Source organism: Saccopteryx bilineata, chromosome 11 (assembly GCF_036850765.1).
Source record: "Saccopteryx bilineata isolate mSacBil1 chromosome 11, mSacBil1_pri_phased_curated, whole genome shotgun sequence".
Lineage (NCBI taxonomy): Eukaryota > Metazoa > Chordata > Mammalia > Chiroptera > Emballonuridae > Saccopteryx > Saccopteryx bilineata.
Window position 1 is genome coordinate 20,739,872 of NC_089500.1, and position 25,686 is coordinate 20,765,557.

At 39.6% G+C, this 25,686-nt stretch overlaps 1 protein-coding gene and 1 pseudogene across 3 annotated transcripts in view; one reads left to right on the top strand and one right to left on the bottom strand.

The window, feature by feature from the left end:
• DYM (dymeclin) overlaps positions 1 to 25,686 on the top strand; it is a 306,792-nt gene that overhangs the window by 97,319 nt on the left and 183,787 nt on the right. The gene's annotated exons all lie outside the window — the stretch shown is intronic.
• Positions 12,182 to 13,170, bottom strand: LOC136315592 (uncharacterized protein C3orf38-like; annotated as a pseudogene).

A 25,686-nucleotide genomic window follows, 5' to 3' on the forward strand; every position in this document is an offset into this window, starting at 1 on the left:
CTCTGTCACAACCAGAGCCACTCTAGCGCCTGGGGCAGAGGCCAAGGAGCCATTCCCAGCGCCCGGACCATCTTTTTGCTCCAATGGAGCCTTGGCTACGGGAGGGGAAGAGAGAGACAGAGAGGAAGGAGAGGAGGAGGGGTGGAGAAGCAGATGGGTGCCTCTCCTGTGTGCCCTGGCCAGGAATCGAACCCGGGACTTCCGCACGCCAGGCCGACGCTCTACCACTGAGCCAACCGGCCAGGGCGGCAGTGGCCATTTTTAACAATAAAAGTGAGCAAATCCAGAAAATACAGATTTTACAAACTTATTTGCCCAACAGGCATATACATTTATAATAGAAATTTCAGATGGTAACTAAAAGAATTATGTTGAAAATTTGTATTGTGAGAGGGAAAGATAAGTTACAACATTTATTCAGTGTTCCCTTTGACCTTGTCTTTTAATATATTTTTAAGCTTTTAAATTGTTTCTTATTCCTGAAAGAAGATGAAGCAGGAGAGGGTTGACCTCGAAGTTTCTTGTGTGTTTTTGTTACAGGACAGAACTGTAATGTGATTATAATTGGGTATTTAATATTTTAAAGAGCCAAGCCTAATTAAATGTGCTCTGCCAAACTGTGCTTTCCATCACAAGTACTGAGGTTTTACACAATAACTTCTGATATATGGCTTTTCCATTTGAATGAGCCATCAAAAATGTTTTTTCCCCTTTGCTTGCAATGGTGAGTGACCCAGGCAAATTATAAGGCCAAAGTAGTAATTATTTGTTTGGGCAAATGCTATAACAGAATTTAATAAAGTAGAATTTGAAGATTAACTCATATTTCTCCCAGCTGCGATTATTGAGAACGTGATTGAATTCATTATGATAAAGATGGTATGCAGTAGTTGTAATTTATTTTATGTGATTTTTTTTTCTTCAATTTAGGCTTTTGCTGGGCTGACTCATTGAGAGAAAAATTATAGTAAGAGAGAAGTATATGGCATTCAAAAACAGGCATAGTTGTGAAAATATTCCTAATTAAAGCTCTTTGAATTTTCAAAAAAAGGCAGTGCTTAAAAAACAATAATTACATTCTTATTCACTTTTAGAATGATTTGGTAGATCTTATATATCAGGTGAAAGAATGACCTTTATTCCCCATTCTTTTGACTAGTAAAATACAGTTAATTTCAGGTTACTATTTCCTTGTAGTGGTTTCTTACAGGGACATATTGAATATTTAGATTAGTATCTAAAACACAAAAGACTGCATTTAGTTGTAGAGTTGTAGTATTAAGCTATTTCGCTTTTAACTGCTCTTTGCAAATAGTGTTATGTCAGATTTTAGACTTTTTAAAAAGTGTTTATTAAATTATATTCATTAAAAGTAATATAGTGTCACGATTCAGTATTGACTTATGTTTTATTCTTGTAATTTGCTGACAGCCACTCCTAAAGTAGTTTCCAGAAATGGTTTTGAAAGTCAGTACGCTATCCCTGTACTCTCATTTCCTTCTTAACAGATTTGAAGGGCAGATTGAGGCCTCTTTTATGCCACAAATAGTTGGGAAACAACTCCATTCATATCACCAGGAGGAACATAGAATAAAGCAAACAATTTCAAATGAAATCCTAGGAATGAGTTTCTAAGTCATGCTCTAATAAGTGTTGTTTATTTGGCACCAATGATTTAATCTGTTTCTGAGACTTCCGTGAAGTAATATATTTTGGAATTAAAAATGTTGAAGACATTTGAAAAATAAATATTAAACTTAAGAAATTTGAATTTTTGAGAGCATAAATCTTATTTGAAAAATGAAGCAATTAAAATGGACTTGGTTTTAAACTGTTAAATTTTATCATGGTTAAGTGAGTGTAACTTTTATTAAGCAGCTGTTTTAATTTACATTAATTTCATCATGAATGTTTGGAGTAAATTCAGGGGTTAAATTTGTTCAAGGTTAGGCCTGACCTGTGGTAGTGCAGTTGATAAAGTGTTGACCTAGAATTCTGAAATCTCTGGTTTGAAACCCCGGGCTTGCCCAGTCAAGGCACATATGAGAAGCAACTATATTGTGAGTTGATGGTTCTTGCTCCTTGCCCTCTTTTTCTCTCTCTCTCCTCTCTCTCCCCTCTCTAAAATCGATAAAATCTTTTTTAAAAATGTTATTCAAGGTTATTTGCTGACAATTTGTTTATGGTAGTAAAACCCTCATCAATTATAGTTGTAGTTTTGAGACTACCTTTTGTATGAATAAATATTTTAAAATCTAGTGTTAGAGTTATTTGAAGACTTCCCTTTGAAATTTTTCTGCAACTTACTTTGAAATGTATTATCAAATAAGTTACATTGATTGGTGAATATAGAAATGCATAATGTGTAAGGATGTTATCACAAATATAGCAAAATGTTAATGTAAAATCTAGGAGATGGGTATATATAGGTAGCAATTTACTATATAATTCGGGATTTCTGAGTGACAATTTTTATAATAAAATGTTGGGAAATACAAGATCACTATTACGATGAATTAATGTTTTAAATTTCAGGTTGTCCATTGAAAAACTTTCTTTTAGCCCCAATTCCAAATTGCTAGTGAGGTTTAACCAAACCGATTTGACCAAACCTGGGCTCAAATTTTTATTGCAAACTAAGTAGCGCTATATCTTTGTGAAATTTTGTAACCTCTCAAAGCCCTTCCCCATCTATAAAAATGGAATGATGATTACTTGTAGGACTGTGGTAAATGTCTTCATATGTCTCCCCTTGTTATTGATTGAGGTCTTTTTGAGCCAGACTGTGGCCCTTGAAGGCCCATTGAATCCAGTTGGGTAAATATGGAAAGAGAGAAGGAGGTACCATTCATTGTTGTGCCTGGCAGCCTCCAGATTCACTTCTGCAAGGCCTTAGGGCCCTGTACTCAACAGAGGCTAAGCCAAAGAAAGGGAAAGAGAGAAGCAGATAGCTATTCTCACCGGCAGAATGATGGGTGGTTTGGAAGAGAGTATAGCTTTTGGCGTCAGGTAGTCTTGAGCTGGTACCTGCCTTGTACTAGCTGTGTGACTTTGATTAAGTTACGTAATATTGCTGATCCTGAATTGCCTCATTTAAAAAATGGCATTTAGATATCTTTACTTGTCTCCAGGCTTTTGTTACATTTAAATAACATGACAAGTAGTGGAAAAGTTTTTAGAACATGATAAATGCTAAAAACAAATAATAGTTACCAGCCTGACCAGGTGATGGCACAGTGGATAGAGAGTCAGACTGGGATGCAGAAGACTCAGGTTCGAAACCCCAAGGTCGCCAGCTTGAGCACGGGCTCACCAGCTTGAGTGAGGGGTCGCAGCTTGAGCCCAAAGGTCACTGGCTTGAGCAAGGGGTCACTTGCTCTGCTGTAGCACCCGATCAAGGCACATATGAGAAAGCAATCAACAAACAAGTAAGGTGCTGCAACTGTGAGTAGATACTTCTCATCTCTCTCCCTTCCTGTCTGTCCCTATCTGTCCCTCTTTCTATCTCTCTCTGTCTCTATCAAAAAACAAATACAAGTTACCATTTATTTATCTGCCTCATCTTTCTCCCTCTCAGTGCATCATTTCTCTAGTTTTACAAACATCTTTACTGTATTTTATCTTATCCAATTATGTTTTTGAACTTCTGGGGTGCATTTTCTGTTCTTTCATAGTCTTTCTGTCCAGCTGGGCCATAACTCTCAGAGATATTTAAGTGATAGGCAGTTTGATTCTGTAGTTCACTCATGCTCTTGTCTGGTTCTACAGTCCCAACACTGACTCATACTAATGACAAATAGGTCTTTTTTTGTTTGTTTGTTTGTTTTATTTTTCTGAAGTTGGAAATGGGGAAGCAGTCAGACAGACTCCCGCATGCACCCGATCAGGATCCACCCGGCATGCCCACCAGGGGGCGATGCTCTGCCCTTCTGGGGCGTTGCTCTGCTGCAACCAAAGCCATTCTAGCACCTGAGGCAAAGGCCACAGAGCCATCCTCAGTGCCTGGGCCAACTTTGCTCCAATGGAGCCTTGGCTGCAGGAGGGGAAGAGAGAGACAGAGAGGAAGGAGAGGAGGAGGGGTGGAGAAGCAGATGGGCGCTTCTCCTGTGTGCCCTGACCTGGAATCGAACCCAGGACTCCCGCACGCCAGGCTGATGCTCTACCACTGAGCCAACCGGCCAGGACAATATAGGTTTTTTTTAAAATCCTGTCTTGTTCATGTAACATTATGTTATATTTTTCATGCCATTAATATTTCTCTGTAAATACAATTTTAATGGTGTATCGTGTGGATCCATTATTGCATAAAAACCATTAAAAGTTATGAAATTAAAAAATAAGATTAGCTATAATTGTCATCATAAGAAATCAACTTTCCATTTTTTCTTATTCTTTTTCAGTCCTTGTACTTTTATACTTTATATATAGTCACAGATAGCAAATTAAATATTTAAGTAAGAGACATTTAAAATGTACAGATAATATCAAGTTTAATCTTGTCATTAGGATATATTATGAAAACAAAATAGCACTTTACTATGTGCTTGAAAAGTTTGAGTTCTAATAAAGAAAGGTGCAGTTTAAATCTAAGCCCTAACTTTTTTTAATTTCAATTCCTGGATTGGTCAAATCAGGAGAACAGGCAAATTCTTGCTGTAAAACAGCTAAAGTTATTTACTTCCTCCGTTTGGCTGTATGATTAATAGCACATGTTTGAGGCATCCTGTTGCTCGTATTCAAAGGGAGGATGTTATGGTAAGACTACCAGTACTTCTGCCAGCTCTCATGTTGTTCATAAAGCTCACTGGTTTATCTGGGCACAGTTGTTTTTCCTGAGCTAAGTTAAAGGGCTCAAAAGACAGGGTATGTAAGACAAACTGGCTCTTCTATTATCTCAAGTAGAAGGGGTGTATTTTGGGGACATTGCAAAGGATTTATTCAAATGTGGTATGGCAGTGACACTAGTTTGTCTTCTTCCCTATTTTAGCTAACTACATGGATGCCCTGAATAGATCACATTTCTCAGTCCCCTCTGCAGCCACGCATGGTTTGCATTTCAGCCAAGGGAATGTAAGCAGAAGTGGGATAGGCAAACTTACAGGTAGAGTTCTTAAAAGGAATGCAGGTACTTTTTTCAGTCTTGCTGGCTTGAATGAAAATATGATGTCTAGAGCTGGTTTAGCCACGTGGACCATGAGGAAACTTAGGAATGGAGACTGTACACAGTAAGGCAACAAGAAAAAAGGAGCCTGGCTATTGCACATTATGGAACAATGTGTAAGCTCTGCTGCACCTGCTTTTGGACTTCTGTTGACACCATTATTATTCAGGTCCGTGATTTATAACTCACCCGAATCCTGACTTACACTTGTGTGTAAGTATAGTGGGTGAAGACAAAGCAGTAGTATAATGAGCTAGCTTTCTATGGTGGGCTGTTTGTAGGAGTTATCACCAGAACTCTTAGCATCCAGAAAACAGTGGGATGAGATAGAACTTTGCACATCTCGCTCTGTTAGCAGTTTTTTTGTCCTCAACCCCCAGCGTTTTTGTTATACTCTTTTTTTTCTTTTTCTTCTTCTGAAGCTGGAAACGGGGAGAGACAGACAGACAGACTCCCGCATGCGCCCGACCAGGATCCACCCGGCACGCCCACCAGGGGGCGTCGCTCTGCCGCGACCAGAGCCACACTAGCGCCTGGGGCAGAGGCCAAGGAGCCATCCCCAGCACCCGGGCCATCTTTGCTCCAATGGAGCCTTGGCTGCGGGAGGGGAAGAGAGAGACAGAGAGGAAGGAGGGGGGGGGGGCGTGGAGAAGCAAATGGGCGCTTCTCCTGTGTGCCCTGGCCAGGAATCAAACCCGGGTCCCCTGCACACCAGGCCGACGCTCTACCGCTGAGCCAACCGGCCAGGGCCTGTTTTTGTTATACTCTTCACAAAATAAAACATTTAGGTTCAAACTAAAAGAAACAACAAAAACAGTGAATTACACAATCTTTTTTGTTGTTACACAGATCTTGAATTCTGCTAATTATAGAAATTCACACATTGTTGAGAGCCATTAACAGTGCTTCTTAAGCCTGACCTTAATAGCTGAGGCAGATGAGTGCATAACGTTAAGGATCTAGAAGTTTGTCAGAAGCCACTTTGCACATATTTAATCTTATAAATTAAGACACATTTTAAGTTCTACTTCATAAATGTATCCATGTTTGTTTTATTATTATTAAGGTGGAATTATATGCCAGTTCAATGACTTAATGAACTTTCTTGAAATCTTCATGTAAAATGAATGGTCCAGGAAAAACCACCATGTTTTTTTCTGACCTTGCTTATTCCTAGCACATCATGGACTGTCTCCAAGAGTTCGTGCATCTCATTTGGATAGTAGCATGTATGTGATGTAAGCCTAATGGAGTTCCTAGCAAGCTGTATTTTTCTTTCTCTCCTCTCTGACTGATGCGATATACATATTACAAAAAGTCTGATTTTGTGCCCTTGGGGGGGTGGTAGTGGAGATCATTAAATTTCTACTTTCTGGTAGCTTTTGTGATCTGCAGTTTTATTTTTGTTGTGTTATGGCTGTTCTCTTTACTTCTGAAATTCCAGTCAGACATATGTTGGACCTTCTCATTCTATTCTTCATATCTCTTAATCTCTCCGAATTAATTCTGTTTTCTCTCTCTCTGCATTCTGGGTAGTTTCTTCAGATTTTTATTTCAGTTCAGTAATTCTCTTTCCAACTGTATTTGATCAACTATGAAATCTTTTGAAGTTTTCTAATGTTTAAGTTATAACAGATGCAAAAAGTAAAAAGTCTTAAATGTACAATATCTTGCAGATTTGAGAGGTTAAATAAGGTGAGACCTTAAAATTGGCCATTAGATTTGTTAAGATGGAAGTTACTGGTTACTTTGTCAAGATTTATTTAGGTAGAGAAGCTAATTAGGGTGGGTTGAGGTGAGAAGGGAGTCAGAGAACAAGCAGAAAAACAATGCAACAACTTAAAGGGGACGTGGATTCTACGGAGGTTTTATATTTTTATTTTTGTCTGGGAAATGGCACAACATGTTTATTTACTATGATAAGAATGATTCAATTCTACAACTATTAATTGCCTGCATTTCATAGAGCTTACATTCTAGGAGAGATAAAGAAATTGATATTCCCAAAGATAGAAGATGGGATATTTTAATCCTTTATAACAGGGGTGAAGGCAGAGTATAACATATTGATGCAAGTGAGTTTGTAGATTTTTAAGGTGGAAAGACAAGGTAGTTCTCTAATTCTATGAGAGTCAGCTGAGCATGAAGATTGGGGGTTCGTGTTAGATGTTTGAAGAGACAGCCCTGGTGACTAGAGAAATGTCATAGGATTGCTAGGTAGAGCTGAGGGCCCACTGATATCTGTGGTGATGACCTTAAAGAGCAGTAGAAATGGCTGCATGTTCTTCTTCAGCTATGTGAAGCTGTTTGGGGACATGTAGTAGTAGGAGAGTGGATATGACAAAGGTTGGGGCTTTGCTGGGCAAATGTATGATGGGGGAAAGAGGAGTGAGGGAGTTGGGAAGGCACGTGCAAGGGAGTGATCTTGGTACTCATCCATGGAATCTAGCTAGAAAGCAAGATTTTTCTATGCAGAGGAAAGCAAGGACACAGAGGGTATGATGGGCACCAAAACATGGTAGAGAGAACTGATTTGGTAAAAAAGTAAGTCCAGTACTGGACAAAATGACCTGGAAAGCTGGGAGGGGGTAGTCAGAGAGTGGAATGTATCAATTCAAAATTGTAGTTGTAGTACAATTATTAGTAAACAGAGTGTATAGGCAAGATGTGCTGGGGTAGGCTAGAGGAAGTGAACAAGCGGGCAAGCCTTAGAGGTCCTATTGTTGGGTAGCTTGACTATGAGTATGTTGCAGTTTTAAAGATGAGGACTGGAGTAGTGTGGAGGGAAAGACAGTGACACAGGTGCTCAAATTATTAGCACATGAGCAAGAGTGACAGTGATGTCTATAGATGGGTTGATAGTATTGTCAGATAGGATGTTTTAAGATAGCTGGGATGTCGGAGGGGAAGTGGTTTGGAAGCTGTAATGAAGAGTCATCTCTGTGCTACATAGTAGGTTGTGGAGAGAGAACAAGCAAGTCACCACTTGAAAAGGCTTCTGAGAAGAACTGTCCTCAGGGGACAACCCAGATTTCTGTTAAAGAGATTGAGCTTGAAATAATCTAGAAAGGATTTTTTCTGATGATCCATGTAAGTTCCAGAAGGGCCAGGATGGGATGAGCTTTGGGAAACCATGCCCGTGTAGGAAACATTCCGAACCATTGGCACTGAGCCCAGGTATGGCAGAGCTTTCGTCTCTGCTGATCCACGTAAACAAGGGTACAAGGCATAATATGATTAGTCCTAATGTTTTAGGGGAAGGTAGATAATCGGTTCTCATTATAGCCTTTCACCATTTGTCTTGGTGAAGCTTTTGGCCTTGTGGACCTAGAAGTGTCTTATCAGAAAGATTCAGAGCTCTGTAAACCTCCCCCTCCCCATATTCTGCTGCTGGTTAGTTGTGTCCTGGCGGGGGAAGGATATCTTATTGGTAGTGTGGTCTTACTAGTCATGCATTGCTGTATTCTGGAGGATTAACCAGAGAACCCCCAACCATTTTAATTATCATTTTGAAGCTAATTTAACAAAATTTTATAACTTAAAAAGTTTGAAATATATCAGTTGAAGACTATGACCAATTCACAACAAAATGGGTAGTGCCTCAATAACAGAACACCCTCCCCAACTGCGAGATTCCAGACCTCTGGGGGCCGCGTCTCTGTGCACAGAGAACTGCAGCACACACAAGCATGGCACAGCAGCCAGCTTTTTTGATAGGTAACTACTTAGGGTCTCCTGTAAACTCTAGTCATTGTTTTCTCCAAGTTTATGAAAACCAAATACAACCAGTGGTAGTCAACCCCTGGTACCTACCGCCCACTAGTGGGTGTTCCAGCTTTCATGGTGGGTGGTAGCGGAGCAACGAAAGTATAAATAAAAAGATAGATTTAACTATAGTAAGTTGTTTTATAAAGATTTATTCTGCCAAACTTAGCAAAAATCTGACATAAAGTACTTGGTAAGTAATTATTATTATATGCTTTAACTTGCTGTAACTCTGCTTTATAAATTTTATAAAGTAAAGTTACTTCCCTACTTTATAAATCACCATTACTGTGGAACCAGTGGGCAGTTAGAAAATTTTACTACTAACAGAGATACAAAAGTGGGCGGTAGGTATAAAAAGGTTTACTACCCCTGAAATACAATATACTGTAACTAACTTAGTAAGTTAATAGATCAGTATTAATAAATGCAAAACTGAAAGTGAAGGTTGTATACTTGTGCATCATTGTTTGCAAGACCGTGAGAAAGGACTTGCATTCTTGGCCTGTTTGCAGCCCTTCAGAATTGGGAGCGTTCCCTGAGAAGCACTGCCACGCTGGCCCCTCACAGTCTGCGCTCGTGGCTGACCAGCTGTGTCCAGGACCACTCCATGCCCCGGAGTGCTTCCTCCTCCCCCTGCACATCTGTCGCTCCCTTTCTATCCAGGGCTCAGGCCTCCTGTGGGAAGCTTTCCTGGAATGCCCTAGCAGAGACGGCATTCCTGCCTGACCCTTCTCTAGATTATATTATGGGAAGCTTAACTGTAGTGACAGTTTAGTCATTAAAGAATCTGAGCACGTGCCTGCCAGAGACAATGTAGGAAATATTTATGCACCAGAAGAAGAGGGAAGAATGCCTAGGAGAGATGATTCCTTAGGGGGGAACTGGAAGTGCAGATATAGCACCAAGATGAACAGAAAGTAGAAAGGCCAACTGAACAATCCAAGCATAAACAAAAGCAACATCATATATATATATAGGCTTCTGTGGATGAGGGTGAAGAGTGGGAGAAAGTCTGGAAAGATAATTGGGGGTCAGATACTTTGGGAATCACAGAATACTATTCCTTGTAGCAAAATAGATTGAATTTAGGCCTGTTATATCCCAGGCACTGAAGAGCTGATCTTTGCTAAACTTTAAACTTGTAATTCAGGCCAGGGGCTTCCTTATTGTTTTGGAGCCAGAGGGGCAGTGAGGGTAGTAGGTGAGATCATCTGTTCTAGACTTGGAAAGACAACTTGGGTGTAGATCTGCTTATTATGTAAATAAGGAATTTAGCCTTTTTGAGTTTCTTTATCTATAAAATTGGGTAGATAATAATAATGCTTGGGCCTGACCAGCCGGTGGCGCAGTTGATAGAGCATTGAACTGGGATATGGAGGACCCAGGTTCAAGACCCCAAGGCCGCCAGCTTGAGCATGGGCTTAGCTGGTTTGAGCAAGGCTTGCCAGCTTGAGTTCAAGGCTTGAGCAAGGAGTCACTTGGTCTGCTGTAGCCCCCCAGTCAAGGCACATATGAGAAAGCAATCAATGAACAACTAAGGTGCCACAACAAAGATTTGATGCTTCTCATCTCTCTCCTTTCCCGTTTGTCTGTCCCTGTCTGTCCCTCTCTCTGTCTCTGTCACAAAATATAATAGTAATAATAATAATGATGATGATGATGATGATGATGCTTGGTGAGATTTAAATGTGATAATTTGTGTAGATCATAATTAAATAGTAGAAGCTTCTCTTTTTCTTTCCCCTTACTTTTCTTCTCTTCTGTCACCCAACAGTCCCTTGAGTATGGTGGTCTTTAAACTTTATTGATCGTACATGCCATTGATACATACTTTTAAAGCAGACCATTGATTTAAACGAATTGATTTATAAATTATATAATGCATTGTTATACTAATATTTTATGTACATTATGAGACCTCTACAAATTGACATTTTCCAAATAAAAACTTTAAGATATTTAAAATTGTGTTTATTAACAATTTAGAAAATCTTTTTGATGAGACAAAAAATATTAATAATCATCTGAGTGAGATTTTAAATGTCTTGCTAATCACCATGGCTTCATTGTGTCATTATTTAATGTCTCAAGGAACCATATACTATATTTAGAGCCATGTTTATTGTTAAAACAGTGGATATAAATCTGTATTTTAGAGTCTTGGTAATGGATGGAAGGCAGTATTCTTCAGAGATCTGATCACGATTGCCTTTGATTTTAGCTTACAAAATGGCGCAAAGAGCCCAAACAGGTAGTAGAAAGGTCAGCTCTGCTGTTTTTTGTGGTGTTTGCTTGTACTTGAATGTTTAATATATATATTTTTTATCTGTGATTGCCTCTGTCACTCGTATTGTGGGCATGACCCCCACTCTTCCCAGAGCACCTGGGTACACATGACATCCCGATAGATAGACAGAGTGCCAGGGCCAAGGCCAGTCTGGATGGGTCATACTGCCGAAGCGAAGCGTAGTGTGTCTTCTCATTTTTTAGATGAGACACGGGGTACTAATGTTTTCTTTTCTCACCTACTTTGGAAACTATTGTTAGTGTGTGTGTGTGTGTTTTTTTTTTTTTTCATTTTTCTGAAGCTGGAAACAGGGAGAGACAGTCAGACAGACTCCCGCATGCGCCCGACCGGGATCCACCCGGCACGCCCACCAGGGGCGACGCTCTGCCCACCAGGGGGCGATGCTCTGCCCATCCTGGGCGTCGCCATGTTGCGACCAGAGCCACTCTAGCGCCTGAGGCAGAGGCCACAGAGCCATCCCCAGCGCCCGGGCCATCTTTGCTCCAATGGAGCCTTGGCTGCGGGAGGGGAAGAGAGAGACAGAGAGGAAAGCGCGGCGGAGGGGTGGAGAAGCAAATGGGCGCTTCTCCTGTGTGCCCTGGCCGGGAATCGAACATGGGTCCTCCGCACGCTAGGCCGACGCTCTACCGCTGAGCCAACCGGCCAGGGCTAGTGTGTGTTTTTAACTGCTTATTGAATTGAATGCTTTAAGAATTTTTTTCCTAAGGCACTCCGTTTTATTACACCTAAAGTGGAATTTATTTGTTGAACCACATTAAGCCCCTAGAACATTTGTTGCAACTCAGGTAGAAAGAGGCAAATATTCACATATGTTAGTCCATAGTCAAATAAGATATTTCAACTAAAATATGTTAGTGTAGTATCTAGAAGAGTTTCTGTATAGACTGACAGGGCTCAGTGCTTCAGAGGGTTACTTAGATTCAGTTCTGTTGTTTGACAAAGTCTCATATCCACTGCATACATTGATCTCCAGTTCCACTATCTAATGCCTGCCTTATATTTTGTTGTACTTCACTGGTACCAAGTAAAGTAATTACATTATAAAAGCTAGATCACCTGGTTTAAACGTTATAGCTGGTTTCAGTAATGTTCTAGGAGCAAGGGAAGCTTCTCCAATAATTCTCAGGTTGATAAATTTGATTTTCCAAGTATTCTCCACAAAGGGGGAGCGGGTGAGTCCAAAAATTTGTTCAGAAATGCCCAAACAAGTGTTGCCTCGGTGGACGGTTCCAGCAACTCCAACCATAACCAGCCCATGGGGAGAGGAAACACATTTCAATCCGTGGGAAGCAAAGTTGGGACTGAGGAAAAGATATTCTTCTTTCATTAGTGACAGCAGACGAAGGTTCACAATTTCTGCTCCTTGGTAGTCTATGTGCAGCTAAGTCTAATTTTGTTCAGATGTTTTGCACTAGAGCCTAAGCTTGACATCATGCCGGAAGTGCGGTGGCCCCCATTCATCTTGAGGTGGTCCAAGCAAAAGATTCTGAGTATTAAGAAGTTCAAAGAACCAGTGACAAAATTCCTTTCCTAATTGATGAAAATCCACTTTTTCAACTTTTTTATCCTCTTTTTCCTACTGTTGAATGAATTGATGTCCTCAGAGGTCTTAACTGGCTCTGCTGTTTCCATCAATTTCAGATATAATTGATTTTTCCAATAATCCTTTGCATTCTGGACAATTTCCAACAATCCTGTGCTTCTCAGTAGTTGGATGTAAAATAATCCTCTGTGATGCTACCTACTTAAATATAACACTTCAATGAACTTTTTTATGCCTCAGAAGTTCTACACTTTGTATTCTAATATTGCATGAATGGCATCTTGGTGCACTCAGGCTGCACCAGGCTGTTGGTGATGATGTCGTACATAGGGCCATGATGTCGTCAGTATCCGGTAGGCCTAGCAGGTTACGACAGCCTTCTATTTCGGGTTAGATAAGCTTGACATCTGGGTCCCTGGGACCGATGCTGTGGTAACAGGCACCGGAAGTGCCTTTCCACTATTCAGCACCAAAGTGCCTAGGTATTCCAAACCTTTGGGAGGAAGTGATCACCAGTGAGGTCAATTGGGAAAGTTGGTGTTCAGCTTGTCATTCTGGGCTGGCCAGGACGGAGCAGAGGCCCACGGATCTCACTCTAGGGAAGGACCACGTATACAACAAAAACATTGACCGGCCACCAGGGAGCTGAATGCAGAAAGCTGAGCCCTGAACTCCTCTGGCGGCCCCTCTCCAGAAGAGCGCCTGGGAGGGCTTCGCAGATGCAGGTGCGTGGAAAGTAGGTGCCGGCCCCCAGTGTACTGAGAATGTATTTTTAACTTCGTGAATACTTTTAGACCATTCCACTCTACAGTGTTCACTTTTATGTGCAGGTGCCACATGCTCTCTTTAACTTTTGTTTAGTGATCATTTATGTCTTGTGAACTTTCTGGATTCATTAATTTGGAATTGCCTTTTTCCAAAGAGTCAAGTGTTCTAGTGCCTCCCAAGCTCCCATCTTCTTCTCTGATGATTGATGACATTATTGCTGCCTTCAAATTCTGGAACACCATTCTCCATCACTAAGGCTTTCTCCATGGTATTAATCAGTAATATTGAAATGGTCAGAGTTTTGGGAAGAAACTCTTTCCATCTTTCCTTGAGTGTCACTTTCAACCAGGGCGTAGTAGTTACTCACAGATTCTTTTATCTGTGGCCATCTAGCATTCAGCCAGTTTGTAATTCCCAGAAAAGTAACAGTTGGATACATATATGGAAAAAATGACTTACTGAAGGTAGTATTAAATCTATACTACATACTTTATTACATCTGCAGTTACTTGTTTTATACATATTTACTTCTTCACAAGTGGAACTTGAATACTAATTAGTCTAAGATTTTACTATGTAGAAAGTTTTATTTGTGAATTCTAAATTGTTTTTAGTCACTGGTATTGTTAAAAGTTAATAAGTTTATTCTCTGTTTCTGAGGCTTAGGTGTTTGCAATAACAACAAAAATTCTAGATATAATAATTTTCACAGTGGTGGCATATTATGTTGTTGGATTTCCTTAGCTGGAGAAGGAATAACTGGTTGTAGCTGGTTGACGCTTATTGAAAAGTACTTGTTTCTCTTCCATCACTAATGCACACACCTAAATTTTATGTTCTGTTGGGGGTACCTCATCACCTGCAGATGGAGAGGTAGGTTAGGGTGCTGCTGGGTTAGAGACCATGTATCAAGGGGAATGTTGTGGGGCCAGGTGACTTTTGTACCGCCAGATACTTAGAGCTGTGATATGAGGACTTGTTTTCCTATTGAGCAGTATTTCTCCAACTTAACCACATCCCTGCAACCACCATGTAAGTACACGAGTACAGCTTGAATTCCAATATACTTATCCTTCTTCTCCAAGAGTTTAAGCATAATTATTACTTAGTAAAGTGGTAAATCTTTGAAAATTGTGAGACAGAAGTACTAGTTATATATATTTCCTTTTCTATTTTGTTTGTTTATTTATTTATTTATTTATTTATTTTTGTGATAGAGAGAGGGACAGATAGAGACAGACAGATGACAGGAAGGGAGAGAGATGAGAAGCATCAATTCTTTGTTGTGGTTCCTTAGTTGTTCAGTCATTGCTTTCTCATATGTGCCTTGATGGGGTGAGGGAAGGAACTACAGCAAAGCTAGTGACTCTTTGCTCAAGCCAGCAACCTTTGAACTCAAGCCAGCAACCACATGCTCAAGCTGGTGAGCCCGCGCTCAAGCTGGCAACCTTGGAGTTTCAAACTTGGGTCCTCTGTGTCCCAGTTCAATGCTCTATCAACTGCCCACCGCCTGGTCAGGCTAGTTATATATATTTATGATACACGTATTGTTGAAGATTTTTGAAAAGAACAATGCATAACCATCCCTCACATCATCAGTGGTTCGTGCATCATTTTGGGAAACACTGCTTTATAGACTGACATTGGGACAGATGGAATGAAGTTATCTGGAACCAGGTAAGAGCCAGTTCAAAGGAAAGGTTGTCCTCTGAGCTCACACTGCCCCATTCTTATTTTATGGATCACAGTGAATTTGCCTAATGTTTTTGCATGTGGGTATGGGATAGGGTTATCTCTGAAGATACTAGGTTTCTTATTCATTTTGTTTCTCTACAGGCACTTTAATATAGTGTCTGACTCATCTGGGTTCTCATAAATGTTTATTTTAGGGATGTGAGGATCTAGAGTTTTACTAAGACAGATAAATCCGTTAACTTTCATTGTTCTTTTTCTTTTTGAAAATAGCTATCCTTTTCATAAAATGCTGAATTATTTCAGTGGATTTTTTAAAATTTTTTTCTTTAACAGTTCTATTTTCTATTCTTCAAGGAATAAATTTTTTTAAAAGTTCCATATGGCTTTTATTATGCCAGATGATAAATCAGAGATTCAGACAGATTTTAAACTACAGAGGTAGATAAAATGTCTTATACTGTGCTGTGAATTTTTAAAACATTTTCCTCTGTTCTTTTATGGTGTATTTTTTTTCTCTTTTTAGCGATGGTTAAAACATTCCTTTTTAGACACAAGATAGGGGTAGTAATATCATGTTGTTTTGTGTTAGGAAAATTGAAATTGACTCAAAACTGTTTTAGGAGCTAGCAGTCATCAGATTTTTTTAAAGAGTGCTTTAAATGTAAACACATGTAAAAAAGTGAATCTATTTGTGTCCTCCCCCCTTCCTTTTCTGCACTGTAACGTGACTGGCCATTCAGAATTGTGTATGTTGCTGGTTTACATTTATTTTAAAATGACAGAAATAATTACTAGAGTTACGTTTTCTTTACACATCACTGATTACTTAGAAAAAGAGTTACTTGAGGACTCTGCCCTTTAATAATCATTATCAAATATGATTTTTCCTCATTAAACTAACATTTTAATACATTTATTTTAACAAATACTGTTTTCAGGAAATCCTGTGGACTTTAAAAAATTTTTATGGCTTCTCTTACTGAATTCTCATTTTAGAAATCAAAACATTCTAATGAGCAAAACAAATCACCTTTAGTTCCAATAATCAAAGATAACTACTTTGAGCATTATTGTGTATAACTATCATCACCATCATCATCATCATCATCATCTTACAATTAGGGATGCACACTGTTTTTCCTTCTTCTTAAAGGTAAACATTTTTATTTAAGTGTAACATAAAAAGAGTGCACAATTAGGGTATAGCTCAGTTTATCATCATCAAGCGAATGAGCACACACATAATTACCAGTTAGGTCAAGTAATGCCAGCACCCCAGAAACCCCTGGCATGCACTTTCCTGATCAGTCTCCCCTCCCGGCTGCAGAGGAAGCCACCAGCTGTACTTCTAGCACTCTAGATTAACTTTGAATTTTATGTAAATGGAATTATGTGCTATACATTCTTTTGTGTCTTCCTTCTTTTGCTTTTTTGTGAAATTTATCCATGCTTTTGCATGAAGTACATTTGGCCATTTTTATTGTTATATTATTACATTTTAAGACTAATTCACATTTTATTTAGCCTTTATACAGTACTGTGTATTTGATTCATTTCCAACATTCTTGTACATGTCTTTGCACACATAAAAGCATTTTGTTGGGCATAATAATTAGTGGATTTGCTGGATCCTAGCTGTACGTCATTCAACTATTATAATTATAGTTAAACCATTTTCCAAAGTATTTGTACCAATTTACACCCTCACTAGACTATATAAGAGTTCTGTTGCTCCACATCCATGACAACATTATTTTGGAGAGGGAAAGGATAGAGTCAAGATTATTGAGATAAAATTTATATACAGTAACATTTACCTTTTATAGTATACAGTTTTATTAGTTTTAATAAGTACATACAGTCATGTATGTAATAACCACCATAATCACTATATGGAACATTTTCATCACCCCAAAAAGTTTCCTGTGTCTCTTTATAGTCAGACCCTAACAACTGACCATCCAATACCGATTATACAATGCAGACACCTGCCACTTAACATCAGTAATTCATTCATGAAAATTACTCTGTTAAAAATGCTAATATGGGCCCTGGCCGGTTGGCTCAGTCGTAGAGTGTCATCCTGGCGTGCAGAAGTCCCGGGTTCAATTCCCGGCCAGGGCACACAGGAGAAGTGCCCATCTGCTTCTCCACCCCTCCCCCTCTCCTTCCTCTCTGTCTCTCTCTTCCCCTCTCGCAGCCGAGGCTCCATTGGAGCAAAGATGGCCCGGGCGCTGGGGATGGCTCCTTGGCCTCTGCCCCAGGCGCTAGAGTGGCTCTAGTCGCAACAGAGCGACGCCCGGAGGGGCAGAGCATCGCCCCCTGGTGGGCAGAGCATCGCCCCCTGGTGGGCGTGCTGGGTCGATCCTGGTCGGGCGCATGCGGAGTCTGTCTGACTGTCTCTCCTCGTTTCCAGCTTCAAAAAAAAAAAATGCTAATATGGACTTATTTACCATTGTTTTTAAGTTTTAAGAATTATAATATATGCAGTAACACGAAATATTCAGCCAGTTTTATAAAATGCACCAAAGGGCCTATATTTAAGTAACAAACTGATGTACTTTATATAAAATGCTTAAAACAGGTGTCCCCAAACTTTTTACACAGGGGGCCAGTTCACTGTCCCTCAGACTGTTGGAGGGCCGTATTATAAAAAAAACTATGAACAAATCCCTATGCACACTGCACATATCTTATTTTAAAGTAAAAAAACAAAACGGGAACAAATACAATATTTAAAATAAAGAACAAGTAAATTTAAATCAACAAACTGACCAGTATTTCAATGGGAACTATGCTCCTCTCACTGACCACCAATGAAAGAGGTGCCCCTTCTGGAAGTGTGGCGGGGGCCGGATAAACGGCCTCAGGGGGCCGCATGCGGCCCATGGGCCATAGTTTGGGGACCCCTGGCTTAAAACATGGTTTCTCCATCAAATAATTATTGTTAACAGTTGTTTTGTAAATAGTAACTTATTCTCTTCCATCTGGTCAGTTTTTTCCTCATTCATTTTGCTCCCTTTGCCAGAGTTTTCTTTAACACTTTTCAGATTCTGCCTCTGGTGTGTAACACTTAACAAAACCAAGGGCTGAAAGTGAAAACTCCTACAGAAACAGGTGTAGTATGTGTGCCCACACTGCACGACACTGTGCTGCCCTCTGACTACCAGCAACACCGGAGACATACATCTACTTTGTTTTATACTCAGCTCAGTCTTCAAAATGTCAATAATCCTGTCATACCAATTATATCCATACTGAACTTCGATCTCCACCCCCACTATTTTATTTAAAGTGTTTTGGAAATATAAGAGTTTGTTTTATAAACATTTGTTGAAAAGCAGTAAACTGAATGATATATTCTAAGAAGTTTGGCTACTAAAAACTATATAACATTCTGAGAAAATGGTACCCTTGTTGACATTCTGGGTGATTCCCTGGATTTCTAACCATGTGTTTTGTTCTTCATTGTGTTGATGAATATGTCACAACTCAACCAGTTCTTCTTATATATTTAAGTGCATACATTTTTCTGAGTCTTAAGATGAACAGCCCTTTAACTTAATCTTTATATTCATTCTATAGAATAAATTGTAGTGTTGGACTTGCTGGGCTAAGTAGTCTGCATTTTGTAATGCTTGTGACGCACATTGCCAGGTTGTCCATAACTTGTACCCATTTACAACCTTGCCTTTAGTGTCTGAAAGTACCTGTCTTCTAGCATCCTCATCAACATTAAAGTATCATAATTTATAATGTAGGGTTAAAGCCAATTTTTGATACCTTTGTTTAGTTCTTTAAAAATAATAAGCTTTTTGCCTGAGCTCAGGTGGCACAATGGATAAAGTGTTGACCTGAAGCACTGAGGTCATGGGTTTGAAACCCTGGGCTTGCCTGGTCAAGGCACATACTGCAAACAATGAACAACTAAAGTGAAGCAACTATGAATTAATACTTCTTGCTCCCCTACCCTCCTATCTCTATAAAATTAATAAGTAGAATATTTTATTTATTTATTTATTTATTTATTTATAGAGACAGAGTGAGAGTCAGAGAGAGGGAGAGACAGACAGGAATGCAGAGAGATGAGAAGCATCAATCATCAGTTTTTTGTCATGGCACTGTTAGTTGTTCATTGATTACTTTCTCATATGTGCCTTGACCGTGGGGCTACAGCAGACAGAGTAATGCCTTGCTCAAGCCAGCGACCTTGAGTCCAAGCTGGTGAACTTTGCTCAAATCAGATGAGCCCATGCTCAAATTGGTGACCTCAGGGTCTCGAACCTGGGTCCTCTGCATCCAAGTTTGATGCTCTATCCACTGCGCCACCACCCAGTCAGGCAATAAGTAGAATCTTAAAAAAAAAAGAAAAGAAAAAGAAAGAAAAGAAGAAAGAAAGGAGAGGCAAAACAATGCCTCTTCCTTGACAGAAAAAAAAAGGTACATGGACTCTCTGTGTATTATATACTGCTCATAAAAATTAGGGAATATTTCAAAATGAATATGAAGTGATAAAATATACCCTGATTTTTGTGAGCAGTATATTTTACAATAGCATATTAATCTACAGTTATCTTAGAGAGTTTTTAATTTTGATGGGCAAAGAATTTTTTAAACTTTGTTAAAGATACCTCAAACCAAATAGAAATTTTCTAAAACTTTATAATACATAATTGTATTATTTAAGATGGTTTGGCTTTTAATAGAGATCAGATACCAGTAGCTTAAACGTGGTGGAAGTCACATTTTTCTCACATATAAATCTCAGTTGGTCCAGGGGTATATAGGCTGTTTGCTTCCTGAGGTCATCCAGGGACCAGAGTTCCTCCTATCTTGTTTTGTTATTCCCATGGATGGTGTCCTCATGCACAAAGAAACACCTATAATGTCTCCCTACCACTATTCTGGGCTTCTAGCCCATGGGAAGGGTGAAGATATGAAAACAGCTTTCTTTTAAGGATATAACTGAAAACTTACATAGGCTACTCTCAGTCACATTCCACTGGCTAGAATTTAGTCACATGGCAATAGCTTGCTACGAGAAAGATTGGGAAATGCAGTCCTGCTTTAAATCCTAGGGCATTTATTAATAAATAGCTACAAAGGGAGAGGTGTGGCATTGGGATCATGTGGCCGACTCTGCCACAGTGTTTGCCCTGAAATGCATGTTTAATATCTTTGTGATTACCTGACCAGGCGGTGGCGCAGTGGATGCCGAGGACCCAGGTTCGAGACCCCAAGGTTGCCAGCTTGAGCGTGAGCTCATCTGGTTTGAGCAAGGCTCACCAGCTTAGACCCAAGGTCGCTGGCTCAAGCAAGGGGTTACTCAGTCTTCTGTAGCCCCACGGTCAAGCACATATGAGAAAGCAATCAATGGACAACTAAAGTGTCACAACGAAAAACTAATGATTGATGCTTCTCATCTCTCTTTGTTCCTGTCTGTCGGTCCCTATCTATCCTTCTCTCTCTCTCTCTCTGTCTCTCTCTTAAAAAAAAAAAAATCTTTGTGATGAACCTGTCTTCCCTTATTATTTCACTACACTTATAAAGGAAAAGCATGGGCCTGACCACAGTGGCGCAGTGGATAGAGTGTCGGACTGGGATGCGGAGGACCCAGGTTCAAGACCCCGAGGTCTCCAGCTTGAGCGCGGGCTCATCTGGTTTGAACAAAAGCTCACCAGCTTGGACCCAAGGTCGCTGGCTCGAACAAGGGGTTACTCAGTCTGCTGAAGGCTCGTGGTCAAGGGCACATATTAGAAAGCAATCAATGAACAACTAAGGTGTCGCAATGCGCAACGAAAAACTAATGATTGATGCTTCTCATCTCTCCATTCCTGTCTGTCCCTGTCTATCCCTCTCTCTGACTCTCTCTGTCTCTGTGAAAAAAAAAAAAAAAGGAAAAGCACGGGTGTCTTAAAGAGTTTGATATAATTGTGGAATCATATATATGGCAAATAAAATTGCTTTGTAGTTGTTTGAATGCTCATCTTCCCTTTCTGCTGTTAATGTTCTCAGCAGCAGGGTATTATTTTTCTTCTTTGTATTTTTGGTGCCTGGCAGAGGGCCTAACTCTAATAGGCACTCACCAGGTATTTATTGATTGTTTAGCCTTTTATCTGTGTTGATTGAAATGTCTCTAACAGAATTTTCATCCATGTTTCTAATAGCAGACCTGCTTCTCTTTAATCCTTTCATAGATCTGGTTTGTTACAAAATTATAGGTTCAAATATATGAACATGACCCTTCCGGCAGATTATTATAACTATGGAGGACAGTGAATAGATAGTATCATTTTTTTATAATTCTGATTGAATAATTTATGTTTTCTAATATATTTATTTGTTATAAGAAATTATAGTTTGGCAAGTAGCATGTTTTGTAATGTGAAAAAATAGGAATTTCGTTGTTATAATAAAATGATGTTTATTTTTGAGTGCTATTTTTATGAAACAAGAGTTCTTTTTTTCCTCAATGATTATTATTTGGGTGGATGTTTTAGTTCATTACATTTTGTATCTTCCTCACATTTTTGTTGTAAGGGAATATAACCTTGAGTAAGTACTTCAAAAAAAATTGAATCATTAACACCAGATTTGTTCTTTGAGTTAATTTCAGTACCTTTTTAATTATTAGTCTGATGAATTTTAAGAGTTTATTTGAAGGACCTGAGTAGTACAATTAAAAAACTTTGAAGGTCATCCTTAATTTGGTGTTTTAGAACCGAAAGAGAAATGTACTGTAACTTTCCCTTATTTTTCCGGTGGAGAAAAGGGGTGTGTGTGTGTGTGTGTGTGTGTGTGTGTGTTTGCCAACAGGAAAATGCAATTCCACTAAGATTCTTGGGTCACAGATCAGAGGCTTGGATCTGCAAAAAGAAATGAACTTTTGGAAGAATTCTGGTCCAACATTATGGGCCAGTTTAAACTACAATGTAGGCAATGGCAGGCTGCCTCCTTTCTTCCTATAAGGAAAGGCAAATTATTAGTAATATTTACCAGAGAAAGGAAGCAGGCTATGTTTGTGGGTGGGCTGGGGAGGGGGGTAGAGAATAGCTTCTCAATAAAATGTGACTTTGTCTGGTATTATAAGACAGCCCTTTTGGAAAAACTTGAAGGGGGGCGGGAGAGTGAGGTTGTGCTAAAAGAGGATCAGAATTTTGTGAAATTTGTCCCGTGGTAGTCAACTCTTACTTCTCCTAGGAGTGAAAATGTAGTCAAGTCCTACTTCTCCTAGGAGTGAGGATGCACAGCTAGGAAGGATATTAAAAAACAAACAAAAAAAGACCTTATATTTTACCTCGGAGAGCATTTTGTGGTTATTTTTGTTACAGATTGAACTCTGATTGTGTCTGTCTCTGCTCCCAAGCCAGGAGCACACAGGGGTTGCTATAGGGGTAGGCGTTGTGGAGCTTACCCCGAGTGCAAGGAACTGACTGGAAATTTTTTTTAATGTTAAGATAAATAACAGATCAGTCCCAAAGCAAATAATAATTGGCTACCGGTTGTACTTTCTTATATAAGTTTGATTTTTTTAAATTAAATGTCTCAGGTTTCTCAATGTCATGAACACTGTTTTGAATGAATTTTAATTTATTATGTGTAATGATTAGTTGATAATTTTTAGCCAGCTCTCCAGATTTTTCTAAGAAAAAGGATGTAGCACAGTACATAACAGAAACTTTTGTCTTCTTCAATCATTTCAAAATTCTTTCTACATTAACAAAAAAATCTTCCTGATGGTTTCTCTTTCTAGGCCTCAAGTCTGCTTGTACTTTCACTACAGGTTTGTACGGATAGGTTGTGCAGTTTGAACTTCCCTGTATACTCTGGAACCCCCGAAGCTGGGGTGGGACGGCGGGGAACCCCTCCCCCATAACAACATCTAAAGAGTTAATATAAAATCATTCCAATGAGCCACAAAAAATGTTTGAGGTTTGTAGGACCACGTATGTAAGAAATCATATATTAATAGGATATCCATAGGTAGTTGTAGATGGGTATTTTATAAATGCAAAATGTTAGAAATGAACAAGTGTTTACACTGAATTGTTGAATAAATAATAATAAGTATCTGCCTATGTTAGTTTGGGAAAAATCAAATTTATCAGTTTTGCCTATTTTTCTATTCATTTTAAATTTCTTTATAAAAACATTTCTTTTAAAAAAACTTTATTGATTTTTTTAATTGATTTGAAAGGGAGAAAGGGAGACAGGAACATGTAGCTGTTCTTGTATGTGCCCTGACCTGGGATCGAACTGGCAACCTCTACCCTTCGGGATGATGCTCTAACCAAACGAGCTATATGTCCAGAGCCAAAAGCATTTTAGAGCAGACAGCTGTTGGGGGTGGGAGCTGGGTGAGAAGGTAAGAGGATTGAGCAAGAAAGGACACCCCTCAGAAAAAGAGAGAAAAACTAATGGACACAGACAACAGTGTGGTGGTTGTAAGGGATGGGGGAGGGAGAGGGTATCGGTGATAAATGGTGATAGATGAGGACTTGATTTGGGGGAGGTAAACACACAATATGGAGTACAGAATTGGGCACCTGACATCTGTATAATTATGTTAGTCACCTCAATACATTCAGTTTTTAAAAAAACATTTTTTTGCCCTGGCCGGCTGGCTCAGTGGTAGAGCGTCGGCCCAGGTTCAATTCCCAGCCAGGGCACACAGGAGAAGCACCCATCTGCTTCTCCACCCTTCCCCCTCTCTTTCCTCTCTATCTGTCTCTTCCACTCCTGCAGCCAAGGCTCCATTGGAGCAAAGTTGGCCTGGGTGCTGAGGACGGCTCCATGGCCTCCACCTCAGGTGCTAGCATGGCTCTGGCTGCAATGGAGCAAGGGCCTAGATGGAAAGAACATCTCTCCCTGGTGTGCTTGCCAGGTGGATCCAGTCGGGTACGTGTGGGAGTCTGATTCTCTCCCTCCCCACTTCTCACTTCAGAAAAAAAAAAAAAAAAAACCCACATTTTTTTAAACAAAAGTGTTCTTGTAAAAATGGCATCTGCCCATTGTAATAAATAATTAAAAAGTTAGACCTGTGCAGATATTAAAATATCATGCCTCTTGCCACCACCTTAGATCTGATCATCATAAACATATTGGTGATTACCCCTCTAAAACCATCCGGAGGCGCTTTTTAGAAATAAAGATTGTAGGGCTGAATTCCTTGCCCAAGTGTGTGTTGCATCCCATTTTCCGGGGTTGATGACCAGGATTTTTCTTTCTTCTTTCACTTGTTTTCTTCTTGTTTTTGAATTGTGTAAGTTATGCTTGAGTATACCTTTGTTGTAAAGGGTGGGACAAAGGAAACCCTGAACAAAATAGGAGACATTTTTAAGCCACCTTCACTGCTGCTCTCCTCTCCATGATCAGAAGTAAACAGTCAAAAGCACACCTGCCAGGCACCTGTAGGTGTATTTACATATACAGATAAGTGTATGTAAATTTTTTAAAAAACAAGTGGGGGTTGCATATTATTTGTATATACGTACTGTTTAGTGATTTGCCTTTTCACTTAATGGCATACTGATGAGTGTTTTACATATTTTATATAATTATATGCCAATTGGCTCTGTATTAGAAATAAATGAAATAAATGTATTGTCATTGCAAAATATTTAACTAAACAAATAAAGCAAAAGTCTTTTGAATTCCAGTGTAAGACATAATTTCTATTCCCAGTATGATGTACACTCGGTTCTTCCTGGTTTTAATTAATTAATTATTTTATTCAGAGAGGCAGGGAGGCAGAGACAGACTCCCACACGTGCCCAGACCAGGATCCACCTGACAAGCCCACTAGGGGGCAATGCTCTGCCCATCTGGGGCCGCTGCTCTGTTGCTCGCAAACAGCTCTTCCTAATGCCTGAGGCGAGGCCATTGATCCATCCTCAAAGCCACGGCCAACTTGCTCCAATCGACTCATGACTGCAGGAGAGAAAGAAGAGAGAGAGAGAGACAGACAGAGAGAGAGAGAGAGAGAAGCGAGAGGGGAGGGGTGGAGAAGCAGATGGGTGCTTTTCCTGTGTGCCCTGACCAGGAATCAAACCCGGGACATTCACATGCCAGGCCGACACTCCACCACTGAGCCAGGGCCCTTCCTGTTTTTAAAACACACATGAATGAATCTTTGTGTTCCTGTTCAGATGATCTCTAGTATAAGGGAGGAAATTGCTAGCTTGATAGGGATGTACATTTTTTATTTCGTTGAGAACTGCCAGACCTCTTCCAAAAATTCTGTACTACTTTGAGCTCTCACTATTGGTAGTTTTCCCTGTACTGTTAACGATACTGGGTGTTCTAAATCTTAAAAAGATTTCTGTTCTCATGGATGATCTCGTTGTATTAATTAATTTCCCCTTTTGATTGCTTTGGACTTCTTTGCCTATTTTTATTTTGGATTGTTAGCTTTTTTTCTTACTGATTTGCAAGTGTCTTTTA